Genomic DNA, 21,834 nt, shown 5'->3' with positions numbered 1-21,834 from the left:
GTGAAAAATATGAAGAGCTTCAAAAGGAGTCAAAAAATGAGGAGCATGAACAGTTCTGAAAAATACGAGGAGCATGAAATAGTGTTCAAAAATATGAAGAGCATGAAACGGTGTTGAAAAACATGAAGAGCATGAAAATGTTTGAAAAATATGAAGAGCTTGAAAGGGTGTCAAAAATATGAGGAGCATGAAAAGTTGTGAAAAATATGAGGAGCATGAAAAAGTTTGAAAACAACGAGGATCATGAAACGTTCTGAAAAATATGAGGAGAATGAAACGGTGTTGAAAAACATGAAGAGCATGAAAAGGTGTGAAAAAAATGAAGAGCTTCAAAAGGTGTCAAAAATATGAGGAGCATGAAACAGTCTGAAAAATATGAGGAGCATGAAACGGTATGAAAAATAGGATTAGCATGAAGCGGTGTTGAAAAACATGAAGAGCATGCAAAGGTGTGAAAAATATGAAGAGCTTCAAAGGGTGTCAAAAATATGAGGAGCATGAAACGGGCTAAAAAATAGGAGGAGCATGAAAAGGTGTTAGAAAACATGACGAGCATGAAAGGTTTGAAAAATATGAAGAGCTTCAAAAAATTTCCAAAATATGAGGAGCATGAAACGGTCTGATAATAGTAGGAGCATGAAACGGTGTTGAAAAACATGAAGAGCATGAAAATGTGTGAAAAATATGAAGAGCTTCAAAAGGTGTCAAAAATATGAGGAGCATGAAAATTTGTGAAAAATATGAGGAACATGAAAAAGTGTGAAAACTATGAAGAGCATGAAACATTCTGAAATATATGAGTAACATGAAATTGTGTTGAAAAACATGAAGAGCATGAAAAGGTGTGACAGATATGAAGAGCTTCAAAAGGGGTCAAAAATAGGAGGAGCATGAAACGGTGTGAAAAATATGAGGAGCATAAAAATGTGTGAAAAATACGAGGAGCATGAAACGGTCTGGAAAATATGAGGAGCATGAAACGGAGGTGAAACACATGAAGAGCATGAAAAGGTGTGAAAAATATGAAGAGCTTCAAAAGGTGGGAAAAATATGAGGAGCATGAACCGGTCTGAAAAATAGGAGGAGCATGAAACGGTGTTGGAAAACATGAAGAGCATGAAAGGGTTTGAAAAATATGAAGAGCTTCAAAATGTGTCCAAAATATGAGGAGCATGAAACGGTCTGAATAATAGTAGGAGCATGAAACTGTGTTGAAAAACATGAAGAGCATGAAAAAGTGTGAAAAATATGAAGAGCTTCAAAGGCTGTCAAAATTATGAGGAGCATGAAACGGTCTCTAAAATATGAGGAGCATGAAGCGGTATGAAAAATAGGAGGAGCATCAAACGGTGTTGAAAACATGAAGAGCATGAAAGGAGTGAAAAATGTGAAGAGCTTCAAAAGTTGTCAAAAATATGAGGAGCATGAAACGGTCTGAAAAATATGAGGAGCATGAAACGGTATGAAAAATAGGAGGAGCATCAAACGGTGTTGAAAAGCATGAAGAGCATGAAAAGTAGTGTAAAATGTGAATAGCTTCAAAAGTTGTCAAAAATATGAGGAGCATGAAACGGTCTGAAAAATATGAGGAGCATGAAACTGTATGAAAAATAGTAGGACCGTCAAACGGAGTTGAAAAACATGAAGAGCAAGAAAAGGTGTGAAAAATATGAACAGCATCAAAAGGTGTCAAAAATATGAGGAGCATCAAACGGTCTGAAAAACAGGAGTAGCATGAAACGGTGTGGAAAAACATGAAGAGCTAGAAACGGTGTTGAAAAACATGAAGAGCATGAAAAGATGTGAAAAATGTGAAGAGCTTCAAAAAATGTCAAAAATATGAGGAGAATGAAACGGTCTGAAAAAAAATGAGGAGCATGAAACGGTGTTGACAAACATGAAGAGCATGAAAAGGTGTGAAAAATATGAAGAGCTTCAAAGGGTGTCAAAAATATGAGGAGCATGAAACGGAGTTGAAAAACATGCAGATCATGAAAACATGTGAAAAATATGAACCGCTTCAAATGGTGACAAAAATATGAGGAGCATGAAACGGTGTGAAAATTATGAGGAGCATGAAACGGTGTTGAAAACATGAAGAGCATGGAAAGGTGTGAAAAATATGAATAGCTTCAAAAGGTGTCCAAAATATGAGGAGCATGAAATGGTCTGAAAAACATGAAGAGCATGAAAAGGTGGCAAAAATATGAAGAGCTTCCAAAGATGTGAAAAATATGAGGAGCATGAAACAGTCTGATAAATATGAGGAGCATGAAATGTTCTGAAATATAGGAGGAGCATGAAACGGTGTTGAGAAACATGAAGAGCATGAAAAGGTGTGAAAAATATGAGGAGCATGTAACGGTCTTAAAATTATTAGAATTGTGAAACGGTCTGAAAAATATGAGGAACAAGAAATGGTCTGAACAATAGGAGGAGCATGAAATGGTGTTGAAAAACATGAAGAACATGAAATGTGTTGAAAATCATGAAGAGCATGAAAAGGTGTGAAAACTATGAAGAGCTTCAAAAGGTGTCCAAAATAAGAGGAGCATGGAACGGTCTGAAAAATATGAGGAGCATGAAACGGTGTTGAAAAACATGAAGAGCGTGAAATGGTGAAAAAAATATGAACAGCTTCAAACGGTGTCAAAAATATGAGGAGCATGAAACAGTCTGAAAATTATGAGGAGCATGAAACGGTGTTGAAAAACATGAAGAGCATGAAAATGTGTGAAAATTATGAAGAGCTTCAAAAGGTGTCAAAAATATGAGGAGCATGAAAAGATCTGAAAAATATGAGGAGCATGAAACGGTGTTCAAAAACATGAAGAGCTTGAAAAGGTGTGAAAAATATGAAGAGCTTCAAAAGGTGTCAAAGATATGAGGAGCATGAAAAGGTCTGAAAAATAGGAGTAGCATGAAACGGTGTTGAAAAACATGAAGAGCATGAAAAGGTGTGAAAAATATGAAGAGCTTCAAAAGGTGCAAAAATATGCGGAGCATGAAACGTTGTTGAAAAACATGAAGATCATGAAAAGGTGTGAAAAATATGTACCGCTTCAAATTGTGTCAAAAATATGAGGAGCATGAAACGGTCTGAAAAATATGAGGAGCATGAAACGGTGTTGAAAACATGAAGAGCATGAAAAGGTGTGAAAAATATGAATAGCTTCAAAAGGTGTCCAAAATATGAGGAGCATGAAACGGTCTGAAAAACATGAAGAGCATGAAAAGGTGTGAAAAATATGAAGAGCTTCAAAAGGTGTCAAAAATATGAGAAGCATGAAAAGTTGTGATAAATATGAGGAGCATGAAAAGGTGTGAAATCTACAAGGTGCATGAAACGTTCTGAAAAATATGAGGAGCATGAAACGGGGTTGAAAAACATGAAGAGAATGAAAAGGTGTGAAAAATATGAAGAGATTCAAAAAGGGTCAAAATATGAGGAGGATGAAATGGTCTGAAAAATATGAGGAGCATGAAACGGTGTTGAAAAACATGAAGAGCATGAAACGGGGTTGAGAAACACGAAGAGCATGAAAAGGTGTGAAAAACATGAAGAGCTTCAAAAGGTGTCAAAAATATGAGGAGCATGAAACGGTCTGAAAAATCCATGAAACGGTCTGAAAAATATGACTAGCATGTAAAAGTGGGAAAAATATGAAGAGCTTCCAATGGTGTAAAAAATATGAGGAGCATGAAACGGTCTGAAAAATAGGAGGAGCATGAAACGGTGTTGAAAAACATGAAGAGCATGAAAAGTTGTGAAAAATATGAAGAGCTTTAAAAGGTGCCAAAAATATGAGGAGCAGGAAAAGGTGTCAAAAATACGAGGAACATGAAAAGGTCTGAAAAATACGAGGAGCATGGAACGGTGTTGAATAACATGAGGAGAATGAAAGGGTGCAAAAAATATTAAGAGATTCAAAAGGTGTCAAAAATATGACGAGCAGGAAATAGTCTGAAAAACAGGAGGAGCATGAAACGGTGTTGAAAGAGATGAAGAGCAATAAAAGTTGTGAAAAATATGAAGAGCTTCAAAAGGTGTTAAAAATATGAGGACCATGAAACGGTCTAAAAATTATGAGGAGCATGAAACGGTCTGAAAAACATGAAGAGTATGTAAAGTTGGGAAAAATATGAAGAGCTTCAAAAGGTGTCAAAAATATGAGGAGCATTAAACTGTGTTGAAAAACATGAAGAACATGAAAATGTGTGAACAATATGAAGAGCTTTAAAGGGTGTCAAAAATATGAGGAGCATGAGTAGGTCTGAAATATATGAGGAGCATGAAATGGTGTTGAAAAACATGAAGAACTTGAAAAGGTGTGAAAAATATGAAGAGCTTCAAAGGGTGTCGAAAATATGAGGAGCATGAAACGGTCTGAAAATTATGAGGAGCATGAAACGGTTTTCAAAAACAGGAGGTGCATAAAAAGTTGTGAAAAATATGAAGAGCTTCAAAAGGTGGCATAAATAGGAGGAGCAGGAAACGGTCTGAAATAATGAGGAGCATGAAATGGTGTTGAAACATATGAAGAGCATGAAAAGGTGTGAAAAATATGAAGAGCTTCAAAAGGTGTCAAAAATATGAGGAGCTAGAAGCGGTCTGAAAAAAATGAGGAGCATGAAATGGTCTGAAAAACATGAAGAGCATGTAAAGATGGGAAATATATGAGGAGCTTCAAATGTTGTCAAAAATGTGAGGAGCATGAAACGGTCTGAAATTTATGAGGAGCATGAAACGGTTTGAAAAATAGGAGGAGCCTGAAACGCTGTTGAAAAACATGAAGAGAATGAAACAGTGTTGAGAAACATAAAGAGCATGAAATGGTGTGAAACATATGAAGAGCTTCAAAAGGTGTCAAAAATATGAGGAGCATGAAAAGGTGTGAAAAATATGAGGAGCATGAAACGGGATTGAAAAAAGTAAAAAGCATGAAAAGGTGTGAAAAATATGAAAAGCTTCAAATGGTGTCAAAATATGAGGACCATGAAACGGTCTGAAAAATAGGAGGAGCATGAAACATTGTTGAAAAACATGAAGAGCATGAAAAAGTGTGAAAAATATGAAGAGCTTCAAAGGGTGTCAAAAATATGAGGAGCATGAAACGGTTTGAAAAATATGAGAAGCATGAAAAGGTGTGGAAAAATATGAAGAGCATGAAAAGGTGAAAAAAATATGAAGAGCTTCAAAAGGTGTCAAAAGTATGAGGAGCATGAAACAGTCTGAAAAATATCAGGAACATGAAACGTTGTTGAAAAACATGAAGATCATGAAACGCTGTTGAAAAACATGAAGAGCATGAAAAGGTGTGAAAAATATGAAGAGCTTCAAAAGGAGTCAAAAAATGAGGAGCATGAAACGCTGTGAAAAATCAGAGGAGCATGAAATGGTGTTCAAAAATATGAAGAGCATGAAACGGTGTTGAAAAACATGAAGCGCATGAAAATGTGTGAGAAATATGAAGAGTTTCAAAGGGTGTCAAAAATATGAGGAGCATGAAATGGTCTGAAAAACATGAAGAGCATGTAAAGGTTTGAAAAATATGAAGAGCTTAAAAAGGTGTCAAAAATATGAAGAGCATGAAACGATCTGAAAAATATGAGAAGCATGAAACGGTAAGAAAAATAGGAGGAGCGTCAAACGGTGTTGAAAAACATGAAGAGCATGAAAAGGAGTGAAAAATGTGAAGAGCTTCAAAAAATGTCAAAAATATGAGGAGAATGAAACGGTCTGAAAAAAAATGAGGAGCATGAAACGGTGTTGACAAACATGAAGAGCATGAAACGGTCTGAAAAATATGAGGAGCATGAAACTGTGTGAAAAATAGTAGGAGCGTCAAACGGAGTTGAAAAACATGAAGAGCAAGAAAAGGTGTGAAAAATATGAAGAGCTTCAAAAGGTGTCAAAAATATGAGGAGTATCAAACGGTCTGAAAAACAGGAGTAGCATGAAACGGTGTGGAAAACATGAAGAGCATGAAACGGTGTTGAAAAACATGAAGAGTATGAAAAGATGTGAAAAATATGAAGAGCTTCAAAAGGTTTTAAAAAATACAGGAGCATGAAACGGGCTGAAAAATAGAGGAGCATGAAACGGTGTTGAAAATCATGAAGAACATGAAAAGGTGTGAAAAATATGAAAAGCTTTAAAAGGTGTCAAAAATATGATGAGCATGAAACGGTGTTGAAAAACATAAAGAGCATGAATCGGTGTTGAGAAACATGAAGAGCATGAAAGGTGTGAAAAATATGAAGAGCATGAATCGGTGTTGAGAAACATGAAGAGCATGAAAAGGTGTGAAAAATATGAAGAGCTTCAAAAGGAGTCAAAAAATGAGGAGCATGAACAGTTCTGAAAAATACGAGGAGCATGAAATAGTGTTCAAAAATATGAAGAGCATGAAACGGTGTTGAAAAACATGAAGAGCATGAAAATGTTTGAAAAATATGAAGAGCTTGAAAGGGTGTCAAAAATATGAGGAGCATGAAAAGTTGTGAAAAATATGAGGAGCATGAAAAAGTTTGAAAACAACGAGGATCATGAAACGTTCTGAAAAATATGAGGAGAATGAAACGGTGTTGAAAAACATGAAGAGCATGAAAATGTGTGAAAAAAATGAAGAGCTTCAAAAGGTGTCAAAAATATGAGGAGCATGAAACAGTCTGAAAAATATGAGGAGCATGAAACGGTATGAAAAATAGGATTAGCATGAAGCGGTGTTGAAAAACATGAAGAGCATGCAAAGGTGTGAAAAATATGAAGAGCTTCAAAGGGTGTCAAAAATATGAGGAGCATGAAACGGGCTAAAAAATAGGAGGAGCATGAAAAGGTGTTAGAAAACATGACGAGCATGAAAGGTTTGAAAAATATGAAGAGCTTCAAAAAATTTCCAAAATATGAGGAGCATGAAACGGTCTGATAATAGTAGGAGCATGAAACGGTGTTGAAAAACATGAAGAGCATGAAAATGTGTGAAAAATATGAAGAGCTTCAAAAGGTGTCAAAAATATGAGGAGCATGAAAATTTGTGAAAAATATGAGGAACATGAAAAAGTGTGAAAACTATGAAGAGCATGAAACATTCTGAAATATATGAGTAACATGAAATTGTGTTGAAAAACATGAAGAGCATGAAAAGGTGTGACAGATATGAAGAGCTTCAAAAGGGGTCAAAAATAGGAGGAGCATGAAACGGTGTGAAAAATATGAGGAGCATAAAAATGTGTGAAAAATACGAGGAGCATGAAACGGTCTGGAAAATATGAGGAGCATGAAACGGAGGTGAAACACATGAAGAGCATGAAAAGGTGTGAAAAATATGAAGAGCTTCAAAAGGTGGGAAAAATATGAGGAGCATGAACCGGTCTGAAAAATAGGAGGAGCATGAAACGGTGTTGGAAAACATGAAGAGCATGAAAGGGTTTGAAAAAATATGAAGAGCTTCAAAATGTGTCCAAAATATGAGGAGCATGAAACTGTCTGAATAATAGTAGGAGCATGAAACTGTGTTGAAAAACATGAAGAGCATGAAAAAGTGTGAAAAATATGAAGAGCTTCAAAGGCTGTCAAAATTATGAGGAGCATGAAACGGTCTCTAAAATATGAGGAGCATGAAGCGGTATGAAAAATAGGAGGAGCATCAAACGGTGTTGAAAACATGAAGAGCATGAAAGGAGTGAAAAATGTGAAGAGCTTCAAAAGTTGTCAAAAATATGAGGAGCATGAAACGGTCTGAAAAATATGAGGAGCATGAAACGGTATGAAAAATAGGAGGAGCATCAAACGGTGTTGAAAAGCATGAAGAGCATGAAAAGTAGTGTAAAATGTGAATAGCTTCAAAAGTTGTCAAAAATATGAGGAGCATGAAACGGTCTGAAAAATATGAGGAGCATGAAACTGTATGAAAAATAGTAGGACCGTCAAACGGAGTTGAAAAACATGAAGAGCAAGAAAAGGTGTGAAAAATATGAACAGCATCAAAAGGTGTCAAAAATATGAGGAGCATCAAACGGTCTGAAAAACAGGAGTAGCATGAAACGGTGTGGAAAAACATGAAGAGCTAGAAACGGTGTTGAAAAACATGAAGAGCATGAAAAGATGTGAAAAATGTGAAGAGCTTCAAAAAATGTCAAAAATATGAGGAGAATGAAACGGTCTGAAAAAAAATGAGGAGCATGAAACGGTGTTGACAAACATGAAGAGCATGAAAAGGTGTGAAAAATATGAAGAGCTTCAAAGGGTGTCAAAAATATGAGGAGCATGAAACGGAGTTGAAAAACATGCAGATCATGAAAACATGTGAAAAATATGAACCGCTTCAAATGGTGACAAAAATATGAGGAGCATGAAACGGTGTGAAAATTATGAGGAGCATGAAACGGTGTTGAAAACATGAAGAGCATGGAAAGGTGTGAAAAATATGAATAGCTTCAAAAGGTGTCCAAAATATGAGGAGCATGAAACGGTCTGAAAAACATGAAGAGCATGAAAAGGTGGCAAAAATATGAAGAGCTTCCAAAGGTGTGAAAAATATGAGGAGCATGAAACGGTCTGATAAATATGAGGAGCATGAAATGTTCTGAAATATAGGAGGAGCATGAAACGGTGTTGAGAAACATGAAGAGCATGAAAAGGTGTAAAAAATATGAGGAGCATGAAACTGTCTGAAAAATATGAGGAACAATAAACGGTGTTGAAAAACCTGAGGAGCATGAAAAAGTGTGAAAAACATGAAGAGCTTCAAAAGGTGTCAAAAATATGAGGAGCATGAAATGGTCTGAAAAATACGAGGTGCATGAAACAGTGTTCAAAAATATGAAGAGCATGAAACGATGTTGAAAAACATGAAGAGCAGGAAAAAGTGTGAAAAATATGAAGAGCTTCAAAAGGTGTCAAAATATGAGGAACTGGAAACGGTCTAAAAAATATGACGAGCATGAAACGGTGTTGACAAACATGAAGAGCATGAAAAGGTGTGAAAAATTTGAAGAGTTTCAAAAGATGTCAAAAATATGAGAAACATGAAAAGCTCTGAAAAATACGAGGGACATGAAACGGTGATGAAAAACATGAGAGCATGAAATGGTGTTGAAAAACATGAAGAGCATGAAAAGGTGAAAAAAAATTGAACAGCTTCAAAAGGTGTCAAAAATATGCGGAGCATGAAACGGTCTGAAAAATATGAGGAGCATGAAATGGTGTGGATAAACATGAAGAGCAGGAAAAGGTGTGAAAAATATTAAGAGCTTCAAAAGGTGTCAAAAATATGAGGAGCATGAAACGGTCTGAAAAATATGAGGAGCATGAAACGGTGTTGAAAAACATGAAAAGCATGAAAAGGTGTGAAAAATATGAAGAGCTTCAAAAGGTGTCAAAAATATTACGAGCATGAAACGGTCTGAAAAATATGAGGTGCTTGAAACGGTGTTGACAAACATGAAGAGCATGAAAAGGTGTGAAAAATATGAATGGCTTTAAAGGGTGTACAAAATATGAGGAGCATGAAATGGTCTGAAAAATATGAGGAGCATGAAACGGTGTGGAAAAACATGAGGAGCATAAAATGGTGTTGAAATCATGAGGAGCATGAAAAGTTTGACAAATATTAAGAGCTTCAAAAGGTGTCAAAAATATGAGGAGCATGAAACGGTCTGAAAAATATGAGGAGCATGAAACGGTGTTGAAAAACATGAACAGCATGAAACGGTGTTGAAAAACATGAAGAGCATGAAAAGGTGTGAAATATATGAAGAGTTCAAAAGGTGTCAAAAATATGAGGAGCATGAAAAGGTGTGAAAACTACAAGGAGCATGAAACATTCTGAAATATATGAGGAGAATGAAACGGTGTTGAAAAACATGAAGAGCATGAAAAGGTGTGAAAAATATAAGGAACATGAATGTGTGAAAAATACAAGGAGCATGAAACGTTCTGAAAAATATGAGGAGCATCAAACGGTGTTGAAAAACATGAAGAGCATGAAGAGGTGTGAAAAATATGAAGAGCTTCAAAGGGTGTCAAAAAAATGAGGAGCATGAAACGGTTTTGATAAACATCAAGATCATGAAACGGTGTTGAAAAACATGAAGAGCATGAAATGGTGTGTAAAATATGAAGAGCTTAAAAAGGTGTCAAAAATATGAGGAGCATGAAACGGTGTGAAAAATATGAGGAGCATGAAAAAGTGTGAAAAATACAAAGAGCAAGAAAAGGTGTGAAAAATATGAAGAGATTCAAAAAGGGTCAAAAATATGAGGAGCATGAAACAGTCTGAAAAATATGAGGAGTATTAAATGGTGTTGAAAAACATGAAGAGCATGAAATGGTGAAAAAAATATGAACAGCTTCAAAAGGTGTCCAAAATATGAGGAGCATGAAACGGTCTGAAAAATATGAAGAGCACGAAAAGGTGGGAAAAATATGAAGAGCTTCAAAAGATGTGAAAAATATGAGGATAATGAAACAGTCTGATAAATATGAGGAGCATGAAATGTTGTGAAATATAGGAGGAGCATGAAACGTTGTTGAGAAACATGAAGAGCATGAAAAGGTGTGAAAAATATGAGGAGCATGTAACGGTCTTAAAATTATTAGAATTGTGAAACGGTCTGAAAAATATGAGGAACAAGAAATGGTCTGAACAATAGGAGGAGCATGAAATGGTGTTGAAAAACATGAAGAACATGAAATGTGTTGAAAATCATGAAGAGCATGAAAAGGTGTGAAAACTATGAAGAGCTTCAAAAGGTGTCCAAAATAAGAGGAGCATGGAACGGTCTGAAAAATATGAGGAGCATGAAACGGTGTTGAAAAACATGAAGAGCGTGAAATGGTGAAAAAAATATGAACAGCTTCAAACGGTGTCAAAAATATGAGGAGCATGAAACAGTCTGAAAATTATGAGGAGCATGAAACGGTGTTGAAAAACATGAAGAGCATGAAAATGTGTGAAAATTATGAAGAGCTTCAAAAGGTGTCAAAAATATGAGGAGCATGAAAAGATCTGAAAAATATGAGGAGCATGAAACGGTGTTCAAAAACATGAAGAGCTTGAAAAGGTGTGAAAAATATGAAGAGCTTCAAAAGGTGTCAAAGATATGAGGAGCATGAAAAGGTCTGAAAAATAGGAGTAGCATGAAACGGTGTTGAAAAACATGAAGAGCATGAAAAGGTGTGAAAAATATGAAGAGCTTCAAAAGGTGCAAAAATATGCGGAGCATGAAACGTTGTTGAAAAACATGAAGATCATGAAAAGGTGTGAAAAATATGTACCGCTTCAAATTGTGTCAAAAATATGAGGAGCATGAAACGGTCTGAAAAATATGAGGAGCATGAAACGGTGTTGAAAACATGAAGAGCATGAAAAGGTGTGAAAAATATGAATAGCTTCAAAAGGTGTCCAAAATATGAGGAGCATGAAACGGTCTGAAAAACATGAAGAGCATGAAAAGGTGTGAAAAATATGAAGAGCTTCAAAAGGTGTCAAAAATATGAGAAGCATGAAAAGTTGTGATAAATATGAGGAGCATGAAAAGGTGTGAAATCTACAAGGTGCATGAAACGTTCTGAAAAATATGAGGAGCATGAAACGGGGTTGAAAAACATGAAGAGAATGAAAAGGTGTGAAAAATATGAAGAGATTCAAAAAGGGTCAAAATATGAGGAGGATGAAATGGTCTGAAAAATATGAGGAGCATGAAACGGTGTTGAAAAACATGAAGAGCATGAAACGGGGTTGAGAAACACGAAGAGCATGAAAAGGTGTGAAAAACATGAAGAGCTTCAAAAGGTGTCAAAAATATGAGGAGCATGAAACGGTCTGAAAAATCCATGAAACGGTCTGAAAAATATGACTAGCATGTAAAAGTGGGAAAAATATGAAGAGCTTCCAATGGTGTAAAAAATATGAGGAGCATGAAACGGTCTGAAAAATAGGAGGAGCATGAAACGGTGTTGAAAAACATGAAGAGCATGAAAAGTTGTGAAAAATATGAAGAGCTTTAAAAGGTGCCAAAAATATGAGGAGCAGGAAAAGGTGTCAAAAATACGAGGAACATGAAAAGGTCTGAAAAATACGAGGAGCATGGAACGGTGTTGAATAACATGAGGAGAATGAAAGGGTGCAAAAAATATTAAGAGATTCAAAAGGTGTCAAAAATATGACGAGCAGGAAATAGTCTGAAAAACAGGAGGAGCATGAAACGGTGTTGAAAGAGATGAAGAGCAATAAAAGTTGTGAAAAATATGAAGAGCTTCAAAAGGTGTTAAAAATATGAGGACCATGAAACGGTCTAAAAATTATGAGGAGCATGAAACGGTCTGAAAAACATGAAGAGTATGTAAAGTTGGGAAAAATATGAAGAGCTTCAAAAGGTGTCAAAAATATGAGGAGCATTAAACGGTGTTGAAAAACATGAAGAACATGAAAATGTGTGAACAATATGAAGAGCTTTAAAGGGTGTCAAAACTATGAGGAGCATGAGTAGGTCTGAAATATATGAGGAGCATGAAATGGTGTTGAAAAACATGAAGAACTTGAAAAGGTGTGAAAAATATGAAGAGCTTCAAAGGGTGTCGAAAATATGAGGACCATGAAACGGTCTGAAAAATAGGAGGAGCATGAAACATTGTTGAAAAACATGAAGAGCATGAAAAAGTGTGAAAAATATGAAGAGCTTCAAAGGGTGTCAAAAATATGAGGAGCATGAAACGGTTTGAAAAATATGAGAAGCATGAAAAGGTGTGGAAAAATATGAAGAGCATGAAAAGGTGAAAAAAATATGAAGAGCTTCAAAAGGTGTCAAAAGTATGAGGAGCATGAAACAGTCTGAAAAATATCAGGAACATGAAACGTTGTTGAAAAACATGAAGATCATGAAACGCTGTTGAAAAACATGAAGAGCATGAAAAGGTGTGAAAAATATGAAGAGCTTCAAAAGGAGTCAAAAAATGAGGAGCATGAAACGCTGTGAAAAATCAGAGGAGCATGAAATGGTGTTCAAAAATATGAAGAGCATGAAACGGTGTTGAAAAACATGAAGCGCATGAAAATGTGTGAGAAATATGAAGAGTTTCAAAGGGTGTCAAAAATATGAGGAGCATTAAACGGTGTTGAAAATCATGAAGAACATGAAAATGTGTGGAAAATATGAAGAGCTTCAAAGGGTGTCAAAAATATGAGGAGCATGAAATGGTCTGAAAAACATGAAGAGCATGTAAAGGTTTGAAAAATATGAAGAGCTTAAAAAGGTGTCAAAAATATGAAGAGCATGAAACGATCTGAAAAATATGAGAAGCATGAAACGGTAAGAAAAATAGGAGGAGCGTCAAACGGTGTTGAAAAACATGAAGAGCATGAAAAGGAGTGAAAAATGTGAAGAGCTTCAAAAAATGTCAAAAATATGAGGAGAATGAAACGGTCTGAAAAAAAATGAGGAGCATGAAACGGTGTTGACAAACATGAAGAGCATGAAACGGTCTGAAAAATATGAGGAGCATGAAACTGTGTGAAAAATAGTAGGAGCGTCAAACGGAGTTGAAAAACATGAAGAGCAAGAAAAGGTGTGAAAAATATGAAGAGCTTCAAAAGGTGTCAAAAATATGAGGAGTATCAAACGGTCTGAAAAACAGGAGTAGCATGAAACGTTGTGGAAAACATGAAGAGCATGAAACGGTGTTGAAAAACATGAAGAGCATGAAAAGATGTGAAAAATATGAAGAGCTTCAAAAGGTTTTAAAAAATACAGGAGCATGAAACGGGCTGAAAAATAGAGGAGCATGAAACGGTGTTGAAAATCATGAAGAACATGAAAAGGTGTGAAAAATATGAAAAGCTTTAAAAGGTGTCAAAAATATGATGAGCATGAAACGGTGTTGAAAAACATAAAGAGCATGAATCGGTGTTGAGAAACATGAAGAGCATGAAAGGTGTGAAAAATATGAAGAGCATGAATCGGTGTTGAGAAACATGAAGAGCATGAAAAGGTGTGAAAAATATGAAGAGCTTCAAAAGGAGTCAAAAAATGAGGAGCATGAACAGTTCTGAAAAATACGAGGAGCATGAAATAGTGTTCAAAAATATGAAGAGCATGAAACGGTGTTGAAAAACATGAAGAGCATGAAAATGTTTGAAAAATATGAAGAGCTTGAAAGGGTGTCAAAAATATGAGGAGCATGAAAAGTTGTGAAAAATATGAGGAGCATGAAAAAGTTTGAAAACAACGAGGATCATGAAACGTTCTGAAAAATATGAGGAGAATGAAACGGTGTTGAAAAACATGAAGAGCATGAAAAGGTGTGAAAAAAATGAAGAGCTTCAAAAGGTGTCAAAAATATGAGGAGCATGAAACAGTCTGAAAAATATGAGGAGCATGAAACGGTATGAAAAATAGGATTAGCATGAAGCGGTGTTGAAAAACATGAAGAGCATGCAAAGGTGTGAAAAATATGAAGAGCTTCAAAGGGTGTCAAAAATATGAGGAGCATGAAACGGGCTAAAAAATAGGAGGAGCATGAAAAGGTGTTAGAAAACATGACGAGCATGAAAGGTTTGAAAAATATGAAGAGCTTCAAAAAAATTCCAAAATATGAGGAGCATGAAACGGTCTGATAATAGTAGGAGCATGAAACGGTGTTGAAAAACATGAAGAGCATGAAAATGTGTGAAAAATATGAAGAGCTTCAAAAGGTGTCAAAAATATGAGGAGCATGAAAATTTGTGAAAAATATGAGGAACATGAAAAAGTGTGAAAACTATGAAGAGCATGAAACATTCTGAAATATATGAGTAACATGAAATTGTGTTGAAAAACATGAAGAGCATGAAAAGGTGTGACAGATATGAAGAGCTTCAAAAGGGGTCAAAAATAGGAGGAGCATGAAACGGTGTGAAAAATATGAGGAGCATAAAAATGTGTGAAAAATACGAGGAGCATGAAACGGTCTGGAAAATATGAGGAGCATGAAACGGAGGTGAAACACATGAAGAGCATGAAAAGGTGTGAAAAATATGAAGAGCTTCAAAAGGTGGGAAAAATATGAGGAGCATGAAACGGTCTGAAAAATAGGAGGAGCATGAAACGGTGTTGGAAAACATGAAGAGCATGAAAGGGTTTGAAAAATATGAAGAGCTTCAAAATGTGTCCAAAAAATGAGGAGCATGAAACGGTCTGAATAATAGTAGGAGCATGAAACTGTGTTGAAAAACATGAAGAGCATGAAAAAGTGTGAAAAATATGAAGAGCTTCAAAGGCTGTCAAAATTATGAGGAGCATGAAACGGTCTGTAAAATATGAGGAGCATGAAGCGGTATGAAAAATAGGAGGAGCATCAAACGGTGTTGAAAACATGAAGAGCATGAAAGGAGTGAAAAATGTGAAGAGCTTCAAAAGTTGTCAAAAATATGAGGAGCATGAAACGGTCTGAAAAATCCATGAAACGGTCTGAAAAATATGACTAGCATGTAAAAGTGGGAAAAATATGAAGAGCTTCCAATGGTGTAAAAAATATGAGGAGCATGAAACGGTCTGAAAAATAGGAGGAGCATGAAACGGTGTTGAAAAACATGAAGAGCATGAAAAGTTGTGAAAAATATGAAGAGCTTTAAAAGGTGCCAAAAATATGAGGAGCAGGAAAAGGTGTCAAAAATACGAGGAACATGAAAAGGTCTGAAAAATACGAGGAGCATGGAACGGTGTTGAATAACATGAGGAGAATGAAAGGGTGCAAAAAATATTAAGAGATTCAAAAGGTGTCAAAAATATGACGAGCAGGAAATAGTCTGAAAAACAGGAGGAGCATGAAACGGTGTTGAAAGAGATGAAGAGCAATAAAAGTTGTGAAAAATATGAAGAGCTTCAAAAGGTGTTAAAAATATGAGGACCATGAAACGGTCTAAAAATTATGAGGAGCATGAAACGGTCTGAAAAACATGAAGAGTATGTAAAGTTGGGAAAAATATGAAGAGCTTCAAAAGGTGTCAAAAATATGAGGAGCATTAAACGGTGTTGAAAAACATGAAGAACATGAAAATGTGTGAACAATATGAAGAGCTTTAAAGGGTGTCAAAACTATGAGGAGCATGAGTAGGTCTGAAATATATGAGGAGCATGAAATGGTGTTGAAAAACATGAAGAACTTGAAAAGGTGTGAAAAATATGAAGAGCTTCAAAGGGTGTCGAAAATATGAGGACCATGAAACGGTCTGAAAAATAGGAGGAGCATGAAACATTGTTGAAAAACATGAAGAGCATGAAAAAGTGTGAAAAATATGAAGAGCTTCAAAGGGTGTCAAAAATATGAGGAGCATGAAACGGTTTGAAAAATATGAGAAGCATGAAAAGGTGTGGAAAAATATGAAGAGCATGAAAAGGTGAAAAAAATATGAAGAGCTTCAAAAGGTGTCAAAAGTATGAGGAGCATGAAACAGTCTGAAAAATATCAGGAACATGAAACGTTGTTGAAAAACATGAAGATCATGAAACGCTGTTGAAAAACATGAAGAGCATGAAAAGGTGTGAAAAATATGAAGAGCTTCAAAAGGAGTCAAAAAATGAGGAGCATGAAACGCTGTGAAAAATCAGAGGAGCATGAAATGGTGTTCAAAAATATGAAGAGCATGAAACGGTGTTGAAAAACATGAAGCGCATGAAAATGTGTGAGAAATATGAAGAGTTTCAAAGGGTGTCAAAAATATGAGGAGCATTAAACGGTGTTGAAAATCATGAAGAACATGAAAATGTGTGGAAAATATGAAGAGCTTCAAAGGGTGTCAAAAATATGAGGAGCATGAAATGGTCTGAAAAACATGAAGAGCATGTAAAGGTTTGAAAAATATGAAGAGCTTAAAAAGGTGTCAAAAATATGAAGAGCATGAAACGATCTGAAAAATATGAGAAGCATGAAACGGTAAGAAAAATAGGAGGAGCGTCAAACGGTGTTGAAAAACATGAAGAGCATGAAAAGGAGTGAAAAATGTGAAGAGCTTCAAAAAATGTCAAAAATATGAGGAGAATGAAACGGTCTGAAAAAAAATGAGGAGCATGAAACGGTGTTGACAAACATGAAGAGCAGGAAACGGTCTGAAAAATATGAGGAGCATGAAACTGTGTGAAAAATAGTAGGAGCGTCAAACGGAGTTGAAAAACATGAAGAGCAAGAAAAGGTGTGAAAAATATGAAGAGCTTCAAAAGGTGTCAAAAATATGAGGAGTATCAAACGGTCTGAAAAACAGGAGTAGCATGAAACGTTGTGGAAAACATGAAGAGCATGAAACGGTGTTGAAAAACATGAAGAGCATGAAAAGATGTGAAAAATATGAAGAGCTTCAAAAGGTTTTAAAAAATTGAGGAGCATGAAACGGGCTGAAAAATAGAGGAGCATGAAACGGTGTTGAAAATCATGAAGAACATGAAAAGGTGTGAAAAATATGAAAAGCTTTAAAAGGTGTCAAAAATATGATGAGCATGAAACGGTGTTGAAAAACATAAAGAGCATGAATCGGTGTTGAGAAACATGAAGAGCATGAAAGGTGTGAAAAATATGAAGAGCATGAATCGGTGTTGAGAAACATGAAGAGCATGAAAAGGTGTGAAAAATATGAAGAGCTTCAAAAGGAGTCAAAAAATGAGGAGCATGAACAGTTCTGAAAAATACGAGGAGCATGAAATAGTGTTCAAAAATATGAAGAGCATGAAACGGTGTTGAAAAACATGAAGAGCATGAAAATGTTTGAAAAATATGAAGAGCTTGAAAGGGTGTCAAAAATATGAGGAGCATGAAAAGTTGTGAAAAATATGAGGAGCATGAAAAAGTTTGAAAACAACGAGGATCATGAAACGTTCTGAAAAATATGAGGAGAATGAAACGGTGTTGAAAAACATGAAGAGCATGAAAAGGTGTGAAAAAAATGAAGAGCTTCAAAAGGTGTCAAAAATATGAGGAGCATGAAACAGTCTGAAAAATATGAGGAGCATGAAACGGTATGAAAAATAGGATTAGCATGAAGCGGTGTTGAAAAACATGAAGAGCATGCAAAGGTGTGAAAAATATGAAGAGCTTCAAAGGGTGTCAAAAATATGAGGAGCATGAAACGGGCTAAAAAATAGGAGGAGCATGAAAAGGTGTTAGAAAACATGACGAGCATGAAAGGTTTGAAAAATATGAAGAGCTTCAAAAAATTTCCAAAATATGAGGAGCATGAAACGGTCTGATAATAGTAGGAGCATGAAACGGTGTTGAAAAACATGAAGAGCATGAAAATGTGTGAAAAATATGAAGAGCTTCAAAAGGTGTCAAAAATATGAGGAGCATGAAAATTTGTGAAAAATATGAGGAACATGAAAAAGTGTGAAAACTATGAAGAGCATGAAACATTCTGAAATATATGAGTAACATGAAATTGTGTTGAAAAACATGAAGAGCATGAAAAGGTGTGACAGATATGAAGAGCTTCAAAAGGGGTCAAAAATAGGAGGAGCATGAAACGGTGTGAAAAATATGAGGAGCATAAAACTGTGTGAAAAATACGAGGAGCATGAAACGGTCTGGAAAATATGAGGAGCATGAAACGGAGGTGAAACACATGAAGAGCATGAAAAGGTGTGAAAAATATGAAGAGCTTCAAAAGGTGGGAAAAATATGAGGAGCATGAAACGGTCTGAAAAATAGGAGGAGCATGAAACGGTGTTGGAAAACATGAAGAGCATGAAAGGGTTTGAAAAATATGAAGAGCTTCAAAATGTGTCCAAAAAATGAGGAGCATGAAACGGTCTGAATAATAGTAGGAGCATGAAACTGTGTTGAAAAACATGAAGAGCATGAAAAAGTGTGAAAAATATGAAGAGCTTCAAAGGCTGTCAAAATTATGAGGAGCATGAAACGGTCTGTAAAATATGAGGAGCATGAAGCGGTATGAAAAATAGGAGGAGCATCAAACGGTGTTGAAAACATGAAGAGCATGAAAGGAGTGAAAAATGTGAAGAGCTTCAAAAGTTGTCAAAAATATGAGGAGCATGAAACGGTCTGAAAAATATGAGGAGCATGAAACGGTATGAAAAATAGGAGGAGCATCAAACGGTGTTGAAAAGCATGAAGAGCATGAAAAGTAGTGTAAAATGTGAATAGCTTCAAAAGTTGTCAAAAATATGAGGAGCATGAAACGGTCTGAAAAATATGAGGAGCATGAAACTGTATGAAAAATAGTAGGACCGTCAAACGGAGTTGAAAAACATGAAGAGCAAGAAAAGGTGTGAAAAATATGAACAGCATCAAAAGGTGTCAAAAATATGAGGAGCATCAAACGGTCTGAAAAACAGGAGTAGCATGAAACGGTGTGGAAAAACATGAAGAGCTAGAAACGGTGTTGAAAAACATGAAGAGCATGAAAAGATGTGAAAAATGTGAAGAGCTTCAAAAAATGTCAAAAATATGAGGAGAATGAAACGGTCTGAAAAAAAATGAGGAGCATGAAACGGTGTTGACAAACATGAAGAGCATGAAAAGGTCTGAAAAATATGAGGAGCATGAAACTGTGTGAAAAATAGTAGGAGCGTCAAACGGAGTTGAAAAACATGAAGAGCAAGAAAAGGTGTGAAAAATATGAAGAGCTTCAAAAGGTGTCAAAAATATGAGGAGTATCAAACGGTCTGAAAAACAGGAGTAGCATGAAACGGTGTGGAAAAACATGAAGAGCATGAAACGGTGTTGAAAAACATGAAGAGCATGAAAAGATGTGAAAAATATGAAGAGCTTCAAAAGGTTTTAAAAAATAGAGGAGCATGAAACGGGCTGAAAAATAGAGGAGCATGAAACGGTGTTGAAAATCATGAAGAACATGAAAAGGTGTGAAAAATATGAAAAGCTTTAAAAGGTGTCAAAAATATGAGGAGCATGAAACGGTGTTGAAAAACATAAAGAGCATGAAACGGTGTTGAGAAACATGAAGAGCATGAAAGGTGTGAAAAATATGAAGAGCATGAATCGGTGTTGAGAAACATGAAGAGCATGAAAAGGTGTGAAAAATATGAAGAGCTTCAAAAGGAGTCAAAAAATGAGGAGCATGAACAGTTCTGAAAAATACGAGGAGCATGAAATAGTGTTCAAAAATATGAAGAGCATGAAACGGTGTTGAAAAACATGAAGAGCATGAAAATGTTTGAAAAATATGAAGAGCTTGAAAGGGTGTCAAAAATATGAGGAGCATGAAAAGTTGTGAAAAATATGAGGAGCATGAAAAAGTTTGGAAACAACGAGGATCATGAAACGTTCTGAAAAATATGAGGAGAATGAAACGGTGTTGAAAAACATGAAGAGCATGAAAAGGTATGAAAAAAATGAAGAGCTTCAAAAGGTGTCAAAAATATGAGGAGCAGGAAACAGTCTGAAAAATATGAGGAGCATGAAACGGTATGAAAAATAGGATTAGCATGAAGCGGTGTTGAGAAACATGAAAAGCATGAAAAGGTGTGAAAAATATGAAGAGCTTCAAAAGGTGTCAAAAATATTACGAGCATGAAACGGTCTGAAAAATATGAGGTGCTTGAAACGGTGTTGACAAACATGAAGAGCATGAAAAGGTGTGAAAAATATGAATGGCTTTAAAGGGTGTACAAAATATGAGGAGCATGAAATGGTCTGAAAAATATGAGGAGCATGAAACGGTGTGGAAAAACATGAGGAGCATAAAATGGTGTTGAAATCATGAGGAGCATGAAAAGTTTGACAAATATTAAGAGCTTCAAAAGGTGTCAAAAATATGAGGAGCATGAAACGGTCTGAAAAATATGAGGAGCATGAAACGGTGTTGAAAAACATGAACAGCATGAAACGGTGTTGAAAAACATGAAGAGCATGAAAAGGTGTGAAATATATGAAGAGTTCAAAAGGTGTCAAAAATATGAGGAGCATGAAAAGGTGTGAAAACTACAAGGAGCATGAAACATTCTGAAATATATGAGGAGAATGAAACGGTGTTGAAAAACATGAAGAGCATGAAAAGGTGTGAAAAATATAAGGAGCATGAATGTGTGAAAAATACAAGGAGCATGAAACGTTCTGAAAAATATGAGGAGCATCAAACGGTGTTGAAAAACATGAAGAGCATGAAGAGGTGTGAAAAATATGAAGAGCTTCAAAGGGTGTCAAAAAAATGAGGAGCATGAAACGGTTTTGATAAACATCAAGATCATGAAACGGTGTTGAAAAACATGAAGAGCATGAAATGGTGTGTAAAATATGAAGAGCTTAAAAAGGTGTCAAAAATATGAGGAGCATGAAACGGTGTGAAAAATATGAGGAGCATGAAAAAGTGTGAAAAATACAAAGAGCAAGAAAAGGTGTGAAAAATATGAAGAGATTCAAAAAGGGTCAAAAATATGAGGAGCATGAAACAGTCTGAAAAATATGAGGAGTATTAAATGGTGTTGAAAAACATGAAGAGCATGAAATGGTGAAAAAAATATGAACAGCTTCAAAAGGTGTCCAAAATATGAGGAGCATGAAACGGTCTGAAAAATATGAAGAGCACGAAAAGGTGGGAAAAATATGAAGAGCTTCAAAAGATGTGAAAAATATGAGGATAATGAAACAGTCTGATAAATATGAGGAGCATGAAATGTTGTGAAATATAGGAGGAGCATGAAACGTTGTTGAGAAACATGAAGAGCATGAAAAGGTGTGAAAAATATGAGGAGCATGTAACGGTCTTAAAATTATTAGAATTGTGAAACGGTCTGAAAAATATGAGGAACAAGAAATGGTCTGAACAATAGGAGGAGCATGAAATGGTGTTGAAAAACATGAAGAACATGAAATGTGTTGAAAATCAT

This window comes from Cervus elaphus, chromosome 8 (assembly GCF_910594005.1).
Source record: "Cervus elaphus chromosome 8, mCerEla1.1, whole genome shotgun sequence".
Taxonomy (NCBI): Eukaryota; Metazoa; Chordata; class Mammalia; order Artiodactyla; family Cervidae; genus Cervus; species Cervus elaphus.
The sequence above is the reverse complement of the archived record's forward strand: the minus strand, read 5'-3'. Positions refer to the sequence as shown.